Genomic DNA, 14199 nt, shown 5'->3' on the forward strand with positions numbered 1-14199 from the left:
CCAGGGAGAATGTCGGGGGCAGGTGCCGAAGTCCGTCTGAGTACGCCAGGTCCCTGTGAAGTCTAACGGTCACCGACCACTTACCTGTCCAGAAGCCGAGTCCATTCAGGATGTGAGAGGGTTCCTTCACAACCAAACAGAAGCGTCTCAGGAAGGTACAGATGTCTTGGCCTGGGGTGTGCGGGTTGCGCATGGAGACCGTGATCCTCCTTTCATCCCTCTGGATAGGGCAGCTACCTGTAAAGGCAGAGAAAGAATTATCCGGTCCTTTTGCGCTTACCATTTCCCAGAACCTCCTGCAGGTGTTCACAGTGGCGAAGGTGACGAAGAAGATCCCCGTCAAGAAGGTCTGGATGCTGAGGGTGTCCGACCTGGAGAAGCCTCGATCCAGCAGCATCTTCTGGCAGAACACGTCCGAGGACATGTCCGGCACCCTCCCATCCACTTCCTTCAGCTTCAGGGCCACCGTCTGCCGCATCCATGGCTCCAGGGCTGGAGCTTCGTGGCGGGGCTTCTGGGGTCCCTTCTGCTGGCCAGTCGTGGAGGCAGAGTCCTTGGGGTCAGAATCGGCTCCTGGCTGGGCCCTCCTGGCTGTCCCCAGCTCCAGGCTCTTCTTTTCGGCCTTCCTCGCAGCGCTTGCCATGGCTTTCCTCCTGCAGTTACTTCTTGGAGCTGGATCTGGAACTCTTCCCGGAATGGGTGGAGCTATGGAGATTCTTCTCCCGTCGTGTTCTGGACAAATTCCCCGAAAGGTCTTTGTCTCGATGATTTTCTTCCTCGAAGATTCCACAGGACAGCCCGATTCTTCTCCGAGTCTTCGTCTTCTTCTGGATTCTTTAGAGCTTCTTCCTCCCACCGATATCCGCCTTCGTTCTCTGATGTCAGCTGGGCTCCGAAGCTCTTCTCCTTCCGAGTTCGATCGCTCTCATCAAGTGTAGATCGTAGCTCTTGTGTTCTTAAAAGAACAGATACTACACTTGATCTTAGCCAAAAGGCCGAGAAGCGATAACCAGAATTGGTTTCAAACTACGGAGCCACCCAAGGATCCTGAAAAGTCCATTTGTGGAGATGAGCTCCTGGACTCCCGTTAAGAAGACATGTTGTCAACCTCTAGATCCCTTACATGCCTGCACTTTTCGGCTTGCTGCTGCTGCAATCCACGCGTTTTAGATCTGCATAACTCCACCTCTTTAAACACAGCACCTTCACCCCCTGCTGTTCCCACCCGCCTCAACACCGTTGGAAGGGAGGAGAACCAATTAAGGCGGGGGGTGGGGTGGAACGAGCAGCTGTCTACCCTTAGCAGGAGGGCTCCTGATTACATACCTCTCCTGCTGCTGCTGCTGCTGGCTGTCCAGCAGCAGACTGAAGGTGGCTGCTGCTGTGCACAGGTATATAAAGGCTCAGAGCCTATTATGACACGCGCAGCCAGCGTTCCATTGCCACATTCCATCTACTGCAGGCAGGATACCTGGCTGGCTGAATGTCGCTGAGAAGCTCACAGAGACCGCCATAAGCAACAGTTTAACAGAATGCCACAGACTAATCAACCAAACTTTTTGGGTTGGGTTCTCTTTTATAGTCTGCAGGCATTAAATGAAAGAAGTCAGTGTTCCAGCAGAAGGAGACAACGTTTTAGAAAAGGCATTGTAGCAAACCAAAAAAGAAATTTTAAGCTCAGCAGAGTAACCAGCGCACATACCTGTTAGCTCAGGTGAGTTTAAAAGGCTGCTGTTGATAACAAGGGCATTTGCTAAATAGATGGTGTGTGTGCAACAATATACTGAAAGGTCAATTATATTGTGCAGCTTATCTCACCACCTGTAGTTATTTAGGTGAAAGCTCCAAAATGCTTGCCTAATATGTCTGTTTATCCAAAAGGAAGTAAAAAGGGAGAGCTAGAAAGATAGCATTGCATCACATTACATGGCAATGCAATGCACAGTTGCTGAAGTTGAACCAAAATGAGCTTGTAATCTGGCTTCTGCAACTTTGAACATGAAAAATCCAATGAGGAGAAGAAAAGCAAAGCCAAAGAGTCCATCCCAAAATCCGACAAACAAGCAAAATGAACAAAAAACATTGAATTCAATTCTTTCTGATTTTAGAAACTGCATTAAAGAAGGGGTGCACCGGTCCTGGAGATACTGCAATACCAGGTCAATGCGTGGAGTGGACAGAGCAAGCTCTTTTTCCATCTCCCTGTTCTAAAAATCCATTTAATATATGGTCCCCAGATAGGGGACGTATCAGATATTAAACTGATAAGAACAGATACTACACTTGATCTTAGCCAAAAGGCCGAGAAGCGATAACCAGAATTGGTTTCAAACTACGGAGCCACCCAAGGATCCTGAAAAGTCCATTTGTGGAGATGAGCTCCTGGACTCCCGTTAAGAAGACATGTTGTCAACCTCTAGATCCCTTACATGCCTGCACTTTTCGGCTTGCTGCTGCTGCAATCCACGCGTTTTAGATCTGCATAACTCCACCTCTTTAAACACAGCACCTTCACCCCCTGCTGTTCCCACCCGCCTCAACACCGTTGGAAGGGAGGAGAACCAATTAAGGCGGGGGGTGGGGTGGAACGAGCAGCTGTCTACCCTTAGCAGGAGGGCTCCTGATTACATACCTCTCCTGCTGCTGCTGCTGCTGGCTGTCCAGCAGCAGACTGAAGGTGGCTGCTGCTGTGCACAGGTATATAAAGGCTCAGAGCCTATTATGACACGCGCAGCCAGCGTTCCATTGCCACATTCCATCTACTGCAGGCAGGATACCTGGCTGGCTGAATGTCGCTGAGAAGCTCACAGAGACCGCCATAAGCAACAGTTTAACAGAATGCCACAGACTAATCAACCAAACTTTTTGGGTTGGGTTCTCTTTTATAGTCTGCAGGCATTAAATGAAAGAAGTCAGTGTTCCAGCAGAAGGAGACAACGTTTCAGAAAAGGCATTGTAGCAAACCAAAAAAGAAATTTTAAGCGCAGCAGAGTAACCAGCGCACATACCTGTTAGCTCAGGTGAGTTTAAAAGGCTGCTGTTGATAACAAGGGCATTTGCTAAATAGATGGTGTGTGTGCAACAATACAGTTATATGAAAAAGTTTGGGCACCCCTATTAATCTTAAGCTTAATGTTTTATAAAAATTGGTGTTTTTGCAACAGCTATTTCAGTTTGATATATGTAATAACTGTTGGACACAGTAATGTTTCTGCCTTGAAATGAGTTTTATTGTACTAACAGAAAATGTGCACTCTGCATTCAAACAACATTTGACAGGTGCATAAGTATGGGCACCTCACCAGAAAAGTGACATTAATATTTAGTAGATCCTCCTTTTGCAAAATTAACAGCCTCTCGTCGCTTCCTGTAGCTTTTAATGAGTTCCTGGATCCTGGATGAAGGTATTTTTGACCATTCCTCTTTACAAAACAATTCCAGTTCAGTTAAGTTTGATGGTCGCCGAGCATGGACAGCCCTCTTCAAATGATCCCCCAGATGTTCAATGATATTCATGTCTGGGGACTGGGATGGCGATTCCAGAACATTGTAATTGCTCCTCTACATGAATGCCTGAGTAGATTTGGAGCGGTGTTTTGGATCATTGTCTCGCTGAAAGATCCATCCCCTGCGTAACTTCAACTTTATCACTGATTCTTGAACATTATTGTCAAGAATCTGCTGATACTGAGTGGAATCCATGCGTCCCTCAACTTTAACAAGATTCCCGGTGCCGGCATTGGCCACACAGCCCCAAAGCATGATGGAACCTCCACAAAATTTTACTGTGGGTAGCAAGTGTTTTTCTTGGAATGCTGTGTTTTTTTGCCGCCATGCATAACGCCTTTTTGTATGACCAAACAACTCAATCTTGGTTTCATCAGTCCACAGGACCTTCTTCCAAAAAGAAATTGGCTTCTCCAAATGTGCTTTTGCATACCTCAGCCGACTCTGTTTGTGGCATGCTTGCAGAAACGGCTTCTTTCGCATCACTCTCCCATACAGCTTCTCCTTGTGCAAAGTGCATTGTATAGTTGACCGATGCACAGTGACACCATCTGCAGCAAGTTGATGCTGCAGCTCTCTGGAGGTGGTCTGAGGATTGTCCTTGACTGATCTCACCATTCTTCTTCTCTGCCTTTCTGATGTTTTTCTTGGCCTGCCACTTCTGGCCTTAACAAGAACTTTCCCTGTGTTCTTCCATTTCCTTACTATGTTCCTCACAGTGGAAACTGACAGGTTAAATCTCTGAGACAGCTTTTTGTATCCTTCCCCTGAACAACTATGTTGAATAATCTTTGTTTTCAGATCATTTGACAGTCGTTTTGAGGAGCCCATGATGCCACTCTTCAGAGGAGATTCAAACAGGAGAAAAACTTGCAAGTGGCCACTTTAAGTAGCTTTTCTCATGATTGCATACACCTGGCTATGAAGTTCAAAGCTCAATGAGGTTACAAAACCCAAAAAAGTGCTTTAGTAAGTCAGTAAAAAGTAGGTAGGAGTACTTAAAACAAGAAAATGATAAGGGTGCCCATACTTATGCACCTGTCAAATTTTGTTTGAATGCAGATTGCACATTTTCTGTTAGTACAATAAACCTCATTTCAAGGCAGAAACATTACTGTTTCCAACAGTTATTACATATATCAAACTGAAATAGCTGTTGCAAAAACACCAATTTTTATAAAACATTAAGCTTAAGATTAATAGGGGTGCCCAAACTTTTTCATATAACTGTATACTGAAAGGTCAATTATATTGTGCAGCTTATCTCACCACCTATAGTTATTTAGGTGAAAGCTCCAAAATGCTTGCCTAATATGTCTGTTTATCCAAAAGGAAGTAAAAAGGGAGAGCTAGAAAGATAGCATTGCATCACATTACATGGCAATGCAATGCACAGTTGCTGAAGTTGAACCAAAATGAGCTTGTAATCTGGCTTCTGCAACTTTGAACATGAAAAATCCAATGAGGAGAAGAAAAGCAAAGCCAAAGAGTCCATCCCAAAATCCGACAAACAAGCAAAATGAACAAAAAACATTGAATTCAATTCTTTCTGATTTTAGAAACTGCATTAAAGAAGGGGTGCACCGGTCCTGGAGATACTGCAATACCAGGTCAATGCGTGGAGTGGACAGAGCAAGCTCTTTTTCCATCTCCCTGTTCTAAAAATCCATTTAATATATGGTCCCCAGATAGGGGACGTATCAGATATTAAACTGATAAGAACAGATACTACACTTGATCTTAGCCAAAAGGCCGAGAAGCGATAACCAGAATTGGTTTCAAACTACGGAGCCACCCAAGGATCCTGAAAAGTCCATTTGTGGAGATGAGCTCCTGGACTCCCGTTAAGAAGACATGTTGTCAACCTCTAGATCCCTTACATGCCTGCACTTTTCGGCTTGCTGCTGCTGCAATCCACGCGTTTTAGATCTGCATAACTCCACCTCTTTAAACACAGCACCTTCACCCCCTGCTGTTCCCACCCGCCTCAACACCGTTGGAAGGGAGGAGAACCAATTAAGGCGGGGGGTGGGGTGGAACGAGCAGCTGTCTACCCTTAGCAGGAGGGCTCCTGATTACATACCTCTCCTGCTGCTGCTGCTGCTGGCTGTCCAGCAGCAGACTGAAGGTAGCTGCTGCTGTGCACAGGTATATAAAGGCTCAGAGCCTATTATGACACGCGCAGCCAGCGTTCCATTGCCACATTCCATCTACTGCAGGCAGGATACCTGGCTGGCTGAATGTCGCTGAGAAGCTCACAGAGACCGCCATAAGCAACAGTTTAACAGAATGCCACAGACTAATCAACCAAACTTTTTGGGTTGGGTTCTCTTTTATAGTCTGCAGGCATTAAATGAAAGAAGTCAGTGTTCCAGCAGAAGGAGACAACCTTTCAGAAAAGGCATTGTAGCAAACCAAAAAAGAAATTTTAAGCGCAGCAGAGTAACCAGCGCACATACCTGTTAGCTCAGGTGAGTTTAAAAGGCTGCTGTTGATAACAAGGGCATTTGCTAAATAGATGGTGTGTGTGCAACAATATACTGAAAGGTCAATTATATTGTGCAGCTTATCTCACCACCTGTAGTTATTTAGGTGAAAGCTCCAAAATGCTTGCCTAATATGTCTGTTTATCCAAAAGGAAGTAAAAAGGGAGAGCTAGAAAGATAGCATTGCATCACATTACATGGCAATGCAATGCACAGTTGCTGAAGTTGAACCAAAATGAGCTTGTAATCTGGCTTCTGCAACTTTGAACATGAAAAATCCAATGAGGAGAAGAAAAGCAAAGCCAAAGAGTCCATCCCAAAATCCGACAAACAAGCAAAATGAACAAAAAACATTGAATTCAATTCTTTCTGATTTTAGAAACTGCATTAAAGAAGGGGTGCACCGGTCCTGGAGATACTGCAATACCAGGTCAATGCGTGGAGTGGACAGAGCAAGCTCTTTTTCCATCTCCCTGTTCTAAAAATCCATTTAATATATGGTCCCCAGATAGGGGACGTATCAGATATTAAACTGATAAGAACAGATACTACACTTGATCTTAGCCAAAAGGCCGAGAAGCGATAACCAGAATTGGTTTCAAACTACGGAGCCACCCAAGGATCCTGAAAAGTCCATTTGTGGAGATGAGCTCCTGGACTCCCGTTAAGAAGACATGTTGTCAACCTCTAGATCCCTTACATGCCTGCACTTTTCGGCTTGCTGCTGCTGCAATCCACGCGTTTTAGATCTGCATAACTCCACCTCTTTAAACACAGCACCTTCACCCCCTGCTGTTCCCACCCGCCTCAACACCGTTGGAAGGGAGGAGAACCAATTAAGGCGGGGGGTGGGGTGGAACGAGCAGCTGTCTACCCTTAGCAGGAGGGCTCCTGATTACATACCTCTCCTGCTGCTGCTGCTGCTGGCTGTCCAGCAGCAGACTGAAGGTGGCTGCTGCTGTGCACAGGTATATAAAGGCTCAGAGCCTATTATGACACGCGCAGCCAGCGTTCCATTGCCACATTCCATCTACTGCAGGCAGGATACCTGGCTGGCTGAATGTCGCTGAGAAGCTCATAGAGACCGCCATAAGCAACAGTTTAACAGAATGCCACAGACTAATCAACCAAAATTTTTGGGTTGGGTTCTCTTTTATAGTCTGCAGGCATTAAATGAAAGAAGTCAGTATTCCAGCAGAAGGAGACAACGTTTCAGAAAAGGCATTGTAGCAAACCAAAAAAGAAATTTTAAGCGCAGCAGAGTAACCAGCGCACATACCTGTTAGCTCAGGTGAGTTTAAAAGGCTGCTGTTGATAACAAGGGCATTTGCTAAATAGATGGTGTGTGTGCAACAATATACTGAAAGGTCAATTATATTGTGCAGCTTATCTCACCACCTGTAGTTATTTAGGTGAAAGCTCCAAAATGCTTGCCTAATATGTCTGTTTATCCAAAAGGAAGTAAAAAGGGAGAGCTAGAAAGATAGCATTGCATCACATTACATGGCAATGCAATGCACAGTTGCTGAAGTTGAACCAAAATGAGCTTGTAATCTGGCTTCTGCAACTTTGAACATGAAAAATCCAATGAGGAGAAGAAAAGCAAAGCCAAAGAGTCCATCCCAAAATCCGACAAACAAGCAAAATGAACAAAAAACATTGAATTCAATTCTTTCTGATTTTAGAAACTGCATTAAAGAAGGGGTGCACCGGTCCTGGAGATACTGCAATACCAGGTCAATGCGTGGAGTGGACAGAGCAAGCTCTTTTTCCATCTCCCTGTTCTAAAAATCCATTTAATATATGGTCCCCAGATAGGGGACGTATCAGATATTAAACTGATAAGAACAGATACTACACTTGATCTTAGCCAAAAGGCCGAGAAGCGATAACCAGAATTGGTTTCAAACTACGGAGCCACCCAAGGATCCTGAAAAGTCCATTTGTGGAGATGAGCTCCTGGACTCCCGTTAAGAAGACATGTTGTCAACCTCTAGATCCCTTACATGCCTGCACTTTTCGGCTTGCTGCTGCTGCAATCCACGCGTTTTAGATCTGCATAACTCCACCTCTTTAAACACAGCACCTTCACCCCCTGCTGTTCCCACCCGCCTCAACACCGTTGGAAGGGAGGAGAACCAATTAAGGCGGGGGGTGGGGTGGAACGAGCAGCTGTCTACCCTTAGCAGGAGGGCTCCTGATTACATACCTCTCCTGCTGCTGCTGCTGCTGGCTGTCCAGCAGCAGACTGAAGGTGGCTGCTGCTGTGCACAGGTATATAAAGGCTCAGAGCCTATTATGACACGCGCAGCCAGCGTTCCATTGCCACATTCCATCTACTGCAGGCAGGATACCTGGCTGGCTGAATGTCGCTGAGAAGCTCACAGAGACCGCCATAAGCAACAGTTTAACAGAATGCCACAGACTAATCAACCAAACTTTTTGGGTTGGGTTCTCTTTTATAGTCTGCAGGCATTAAATGAAAGAAGTCAGTGTTCCAGCAGAAGGAGACAACGTTTCAGAAAAGGCATTGTAGCAAACCAAAAAAGAAATTTTAAGCGCAGCAGAGTAACCAGCGCACATACCTGTTAGCTCAGGTGAGTTTAAAAGGCTGCTGTTGATAACAAGGGCATTTGCTAAATAGATGGTGTGTGTGCAACAATATACTGAAAGGTCAATTATATTGTGCAGCTTATCTCACCACCTGTAGTTATTTAGGTGAAAGCTCCAAAATGCTTGCCTAATATGTCTGTTTATCCAAAAGGAAGTAAAAAGGGAGAGCTAGAAAGATAGCATTGCATCACATTACATGGCAATGCAATGCACAGTTGCTGAAGTTGAACCAAAATGAGCTTGTAATCTGGCTTCTGCAACTTTGAACATGAAAAATCCAATGAGGAGAAGAAAAGCAAAGCCAAAGAGTCCATCCCAAAATCCGACAAACAAGCAAAATGAACAAAAAACATTGAATTCAATTCTTTCTGATTTTAGAAACTGCATTAAAGAAGGGGTGCACCGGTCCTGGAGATACTGCAATACCAGGTCAATGCGTGGAGTGGACAGAGCAAGCTCTTTTTCCATCTCCCTGTTCTAAAAATCCATTTAATATATGGTCCCCAGATAGGGGACGTATCAGATATTAAACTGATAAGAACAGATACTACACTTGATCTTAGCCAAAAGGCCGAGAAGCGATAACCAGAATTGGTTTCAAACTACGGAGCCACCCAAGGATCCTGAAAAGTCCATTTGTGGAGATGAGCTCCTGGACTCCCGTTAAGAAGACATGTTGTCAACCTCTAGATCCCTTACATGCCTGCACTTTTCGGCTTGCTGCTGCTGCAATCCACGCGTTTTAGATCTGCATAACTCCACCTCTTTAAACACAGCACCTTCACCCCCTGCTGTTCCCACCCGCCTCAACACCGTTGGAAGGGAGGAGAACCAATTAAGGCGGGGGGTGGGGTGGAACGAGCAGCTGTCTACCCTTAGCAGGAGGGCTCCTGATTACATACCTCTCCTGCTGCTGCTGCTGCTGGCTGTCCAGCAGCAGACTGAAGGTGGCTGCTGCTGTGCACAGGTATATAAAGGCTCAGAGCCTATTATGACACGCGCAGCCAGCGTTCCATTGCCACATTCCATCTACTGCAGGCAGGATACCTGGCTGGCTGAATGTCGCTGAGAAGCTCACAGAGACCGCCATAAGCAACAGTTTAACAGAATGCCACAGACTAATCAACCAAACTTTTTGGGTTGGGTTCTCTTTTATAGTCTGCAGGCATTAAATGAAAGAAGTCAGTGTTCCAGCAGAAGGAGACAACGTTTCAGAAAAGGCATTGTAGCAAACCAAAAAAGAAATTTTAAGCGCAGCAGAGTAACCAGCGCACATACCTGTTAGCTCAGGTGAGTTTAAAAGGCTGCTGTTGATAACAAGGGCATTTGCTAAATAGATGGTGTGTGTGCAACAATATACTGAAAGGTCAATTATATTGTGCAGCTTATCTCACCACCTGTAGTTATTTAGGTGAAAGCTCCAAAATGCTTGCCTAATATGTCTGTTTATCCAAAAGGAAGTAAAAAGGGAGAGCTAGAAAGATAGCATTGCATCACATTACATGGCAATGCAATGCACAGTTGCTGAAGTTGAACCAAAATGAGCTTGTAATCTGGCTTCTGCAACTTTGAACATGAAAAATCCAATGAGGAGAAGAAAAGCAAAGCCAAAGAGTCCATCCCAAAATCCGACAAACAAGCAAAATGAACAAAAAACATTGAATTCAATTCTTTCTGATTTTAGAAACTGCATTAAAGAAGGGGTGCACCGGTCCTGGAGATACTGCAATACCAGGTCAATGCGTGGAGTGGACAGAGCAAGCTCTTTTTCCATCTCCCTGTTCTAAAAATCCATTTAATATATGGTCCCCAGATAGGGGACGTATCAGATATTAAACTGATAAGAACAGATACTACACTTGATCTTAGCCAAAAGGCCGAGAAGCGATAACCAGAATTGGTTTCAAACTACGGAGCCACCCAAGGATCCTGAAAAGTCCATTTGTGGAGATGAGCTCCTGGACTCCCGTTAAGAAGACATGTTGTCAACCTCTAGATCCCTTACATGCCTGCACTTTTCGGCTTGCTGCTGCTGCAATCCACGCGTTTTAGATCTGCATAACTCCACCTCTTTAAACACAGCACCTTCACCCCCTGCTGTTCCCACCCGCCTCAACACCGTTGGAAGGGAGGAGAACCAATTAAGGCGGGGGGTGGGATGGAACGAGCAGCTGTCTACCCTTAGCAGGAGGGCTCCTGATTACATACCTCTCCTGCTGCTGCTGCTGCTGGCTGTCCAGCAGCAGACTGAAGGTGGCTGCTGCTGTGCACAGGTATATAAAGGCTCAGAGCCTATTATGACACGCGCAGCCAGCGTTCCATTGCCACATTCCATCTACTGCAGGCAGGATACCTGGCTGGCTGAATGTCGCTGAGAAGCTCACAGAGACCGCCATAAGCAACAGTTTAACAGAATGCCACAGACTAATCAACCAAACTTTTTGGGTTGGGTTCTCTTTTATAGTCTGCAGGCATTAAATGAAAGAAGTCAGTGTTCCAGCAGAAGGAGACAACGTTTCAGAAAAGGCATTGTAGCAAACCAAAAAAGAAATTTTAAGCGCAGCAGAGTAACCAGCGCACATACCTGTTAGCTCAGGTGAGTTTAAAAGGCTGCTGTTGATAACAAGGGCATTTGCTAAATAGATGGTGTGTGTGCAACAATATACTGAAAGGTCAATTATATTGTGCAGCTTATCTCACCACCTGTAGTTATTTAGGTGAAAGCTCCAAAATGCTTGCCTAATATGTCTGTTTATCCAAAAGGAAGTAAAAAGGGAGAGCTAGAAAGATAGCATTGCATCACATTACATGGCAATGCAATGCACAGTTGCTGAAGTTGAACCAAAATGAGCTTGTAATCTGGCTTCTGCAACTTTGAACATGAAAAATCCAATGAGGAGAAGAAAAGCAAAGCCAAAGAGTCCATCCCAAAATCCGACAAACAAGCAAAATGAACAAAAAACATTGAATTCAATTCTTTCTGATTTTAGAAACTGCATTAAAGAAGGGGTGCACCGGTCCTGTAGATACTGCAATACCAGGTCAATGCGTGGAGTGGACAGAGCAAGCTCTTTTTCCATCTCCCTGTTCTAAAAATCCATTTAATATATGGTCCCCAGATAGGGGACGTATCAGATATTAAACTGATAAGAACAGATACTACACTTGATCTTAGCCAAAAGGCCGAGAAGCGATAACCAGAATTGGTTTCAAACTACGGAGCCACCCAAGGATCCTGAAAAGTCCATTTGTGGAGATGAGCTCCTGGACTCCCGTTAAGAAGACATGTTGTCAACCTCTAGATCCCTTACATGCCTGCACTTTTCGGCTTGCTGCTGCTGCAATCCACGCGTTTTAGATCTGCATAACTCCACCTCTTTAAACACAGCACCTTCACCCCCTGCTGTTCCCACCCGCCTCAACACCGTTGGAAGGGAGGAGAACCAATTAAGGCGGGGGGTGGGGTGGAACGAGCAGCTGTCTACCCTTAGCAGGAGGGCTCCTGATTACATACCTCTCCTGCTGCTGCTGCTGCTGGCTGTCCAGCAGCAGACTGAAGGTGGCTGCTGCTGTGCACAGGTATATAAAGGCTCAGAGCCTATTATGACACGCGCAGCCAGCGTTCCATTGCCACATTCCATCTACTGCAGGCAGGATACCTGGCTGGCTGAATGTCGCTGAGAAGCTCACAGAGACCGCCATAAGCAACAGTTTAACAGAATGCCACAGACTAATCAACCAAACTTTTTGGGTTGGGTTCTCTTTTATAGTCTGCAGGCATTAAATGAAAGAAGTCAGTGTTCCAGCAGAGGGAGACAACGTTTCAGAAAAGGCATTGTAGCAAACTAAAAAAGAAATTTTAAGCGCAGCAGAGTAACCAGCGCACATACCTGTTAGCTCAGGTGAGTTTAAAAGGCTGCTGTTGATAACAAGGGCATTTGCTAAATAGATGGTGTGTGTGCAACAATATACTGAAAGGTCAATTATATTGTGCAGCTTATCTCACCACCTGTAGTTATTTAGGTGAAAGCTCCAAAATGCTTGCCTAATATGTCTGTTTATCCAAAAGGAAGTAAAAAGGGAGAGCTAGAAAGATAGCATTGCATCACATTACATGGCAATGCAATGCACAGTTGCTGAAGTTGAACCAAAATGAGCTTGTAATCTGGCTTCTGCAACTTTGAACATGAAAAATCCAATGAGGAGAAGAAAAGCAAAGCCAAAGAGTCCATCCCAAAATCCGACAAACAAGCAAAATGAACAAAAAACATTGAATTCAATTCTTTCTGATTTTAGAAACTGCATTAAAGAAGGGGTGCACCGGTCCTGGAGATACTGCAATACCAGGTCAATGCGTGGAGTGGACAGAGCAAGCTCTTTTTCCATCTCCCTGTTCTAAAAATCCATTTAATATATGGTCCCCAGATAGGGGACGTATCAGATATTAAACTGATAAGAACAGATTTTTTTTTTTTTTTTTTTTTTTTTCCATATTCCAGTTTATTTTCATTTTAACTTTAGAATTTCCATTTTTTACAGGGGGGTACATATGGTGCAACAAGAACATCACAAGGTAAGTACATTCCAATCTTTTTGCTTCCAAATTTCATTAGCTTTTTTATCACCAAACAACACCTTATCTCTCCAGAAATATAAAAACATATAACTTAGGCATAACTTAATACATTCTTGTACCGATACTTCCTTATGTTTAAAAATCAAAATATTCCGAGTTTTCCAAAGCGCCATTTTCACACAAGATAAAATTATCCATACAACCTTGAACACTTCATCCTTGACACCCAACCCGTAAAAAATCCTATTAAAATCTAGAAAATTAACACCACTTAGAGCTTTAACTAAATTACTAATCTTTCTCCATACTAATTGCGCATAACAACAGTTCCAAAAAATGTGCATAGCTGTTTCGCCAGCAGCACATTTACGTCTTGGGCATTTTTCAAACCGTACCAATCCTCTTCTATATTGGAAATCTCGAGTTGGCAGACAGTCTTTAATACTACACCATATTAAGTCCTTGTGTTCATTAGTCAAACACTTAAAATTTGCATTAATCCAAATTTTATCTACAACATTATCGGAAAATCGCTCTACCGGACTAGCTATCACCCTGCTTTCTAAGACTTTTAAAATGTTCTTATGATTTCCAAGTATTTTAAGATCCATATTCATTAATTTAAAATCCCTCAGAATTCTTTCTAAAATAATATAATTCCCAGATGGCATAAACTTATATGGCCGATCCAAATGCATTTGTAACCATTTGTATTTCCTAATAAAAAAACCCAAATTGTATGTTAAAAAGGTTTTCAGCCTAGAAACTGGTCCTAATAAAGTGCATATGCAATTAGCTAAATACTTGGCATAAATGAAGGTTCTGATGTCTGGGAAGCCTTTCCCTCCTTTCCCTTTAATTTTGTACAACTCTTCCCTTTTTACCCTTTCCATTTTTGACTTCCATAGGAAATTAAAACATAACTTAATTATCTTTTTCATTACATTAATAGGAGGTATAAAAACAGTTGAAATGTATAAAATTATCGGAAGTAAGACCTGCTTTATTATCAAGATT

The 14199-nt window shown here is 44.0% G+C and overlaps 8 non-coding genes and 1 pseudogene across 8 annotated transcripts; all 9 read right to left on the reverse strand.

The window, feature by feature from the left end:
* Window positions 1–927: 927 nt before the first annotated feature.
* Window positions 928–1007, reverse strand: LOC141208194 (U2 spliceosomal RNA; annotated as a pseudogene).
* Window positions 1008–2122: 1115 nt separating this feature from the next.
* On the reverse strand, window positions 2123–2313 carry LOC141208116 (U2 spliceosomal RNA). The gene has a single exon (XR_012278384.1). It is a non-coding gene; the product is annotated as a U2 spliceosomal RNA (small nuclear RNA).
* A 2767-nt stretch (window positions 2314–5080) lies between these two features.
* Window positions 5081–5271, reverse strand: LOC141208129 (U2 spliceosomal RNA). Its single transcript, XR_012278395.1, has one exon. It is a non-coding gene; the product is annotated as a U2 spliceosomal RNA (small nuclear RNA).
* Window positions 5272–6386: 1115 nt separating this feature from the next.
* On the reverse strand, window positions 6387–6577 carry LOC141208140 (U2 spliceosomal RNA). The gene has a single exon (XR_012278406.1). It is a non-coding gene; the product is annotated as a U2 spliceosomal RNA (small nuclear RNA).
* A 1115-nt stretch (window positions 6578–7692) lies between these two features.
* LOC141208151 (U2 spliceosomal RNA) lies at window positions 7693–7883 on the reverse strand. The gene has a single exon (XR_012278417.1). It is a non-coding gene; the product is annotated as a U2 spliceosomal RNA (small nuclear RNA).
* Window positions 7884–8998: 1115 nt separating this feature from the next.
* Window positions 8999–9189, reverse strand: LOC141208162 (U2 spliceosomal RNA). Its single transcript, XR_012278427.1, has one exon. It is a non-coding gene; the product is annotated as a U2 spliceosomal RNA (small nuclear RNA).
* Window positions 9190–10304: 1115 nt separating this feature from the next.
* On the reverse strand, window positions 10305–10495 carry LOC141208173 (U2 spliceosomal RNA). Its single transcript, XR_012278434.1, has one exon. It is a non-coding gene; the product is annotated as a U2 spliceosomal RNA (small nuclear RNA).
* A 1115-nt stretch (window positions 10496–11610) lies between these two features.
* LOC141208130 (U2 spliceosomal RNA) lies at window positions 11611–11801 on the reverse strand. The gene has a single exon (XR_012278396.1). It is a non-coding gene; the product is annotated as a U2 spliceosomal RNA (small nuclear RNA).
* Window positions 11802–12916: 1115 nt separating this feature from the next.
* Window positions 12917–13100, reverse strand: LOC141208184 (U2 spliceosomal RNA). Its single transcript, XR_012278440.1, has one exon. It is a non-coding gene; the product is annotated as a U2 spliceosomal RNA (small nuclear RNA).
* Window positions 13101–14199: the final 1099 nt, after the last annotated feature.

The sequence above is a fragment of the Phyllobates terribilis genome, unplaced genomic scaffold (assembly GCF_046119375.1).
Source record: "Phyllobates terribilis strain yellow unplaced genomic scaffold, ASM4611937v1 Scaffold_168__1_contigs__length_4147262, whole genome shotgun sequence".
Classification (NCBI taxonomy): Eukaryota; Metazoa; Chordata; class Amphibia; order Anura; family Dendrobatidae; genus Phyllobates; species Phyllobates terribilis.